The 969-nt window shown below is 49.5% G+C and overlaps 1 pseudogene; it reads right to left on the bottom strand.

Annotated features, from left to right (window-relative positions):
• Nucleotides 1–373: 373 nt before the first annotated feature.
• Nucleotides 374–753, bottom strand: LOC113745010 (histone H2A-like; annotated as a pseudogene).
• Nucleotides 754–969: the final 216 nt, after the last annotated feature.

Below are 969 nucleotides of genomic sequence, written 5' to 3'. Positions count from 1 at the left end.
GTACCCTAAAAAATGTGAGTTTAAATATAGTCCAGTCTTACGCATTTTGCTTTTAACCACACACCCATTTGAACATTAATTACCACCGGGTATATGTATGTGAACCTTTAAGTCCCCGTGGTCGTGAGCAACGGTTTTGTTGAGAGCAGCCATTACTGTTACTAGAACGTGCACTGTGCCCCTTTAAATAACTTGGATTGTAGGTAAGACCAACATTGAGCCTTGAGAATGAAGTGTGAAAAAGAAAAGTCCTAATTAAATCATAAGTGCAGTATTTTTCTTTTAATACGTGGTAAGGATAGGAACAGCAGTTAAAATACAAGTGTGGGTGGCTCTTAAAAGAGCCTTTGTGTTGCGTCCAGCAGTGAGCGGTTTACTTGGACTTGGCGGGTTTCGGTTCTTTTGGGCAGAAGAACAGCCTGGATGTTGGGCAGCACACCGCCCTGAGCGATGGTCACTCCGCAGAGTTTGTTGAGCTCCTCGTCGTTGCGGACAGCCAGCTGAAGGTGACCGGGGGATGATACGAGTCTTCTTGTTGTGGCGGGCAGCGTTTCCAGGCCAACTCAGGATCTCGGCGTCAGGTATCCAGCACGGCCGCCAGATAGAGGTGGGACCGGCTCCAACACGCTCGGCATAGTTGCCTTTACGCAGCAGTGTGGCCATCGGCCACGGGGACTGAAGCCCGGCACGGCGGCCAAAGGAGGTCTTTGCCTTAGCTCTGGGCTTTGCCACCGGTTTCCCTCGACCACTCATTTTCAAGTACTTTCTAGAGTTAAGACTCAGAAGAAAAGTTGGCGACTACTGGACACAACCCTCGGTATATTGTCAGGCGCGAAGGAGGGGGTTTTGTCGACCAACCAGAAGCAAATAACAGTGTTTTACAGGATCTGGGGGGTTCCGATTTGGATTTCGTGCGGGACTTCTTATATGACTTTTCCGAATAGGCATCGGAGCATCTTGGCGGGGGTC

Source organism: Larimichthys crocea, unplaced genomic scaffold (assembly GCF_000972845.2).
Source record: "Larimichthys crocea isolate SSNF unplaced genomic scaffold, L_crocea_2.0 scaffold36851, whole genome shotgun sequence".
NCBI lineage: Eukaryota > Metazoa > Chordata > Actinopteri > Sciaenidae > Larimichthys > Larimichthys crocea.
The sequence above is the reverse complement of the archived record's forward strand: the minus strand, read 5'-3'. Positions and strand labels throughout refer to the sequence as shown.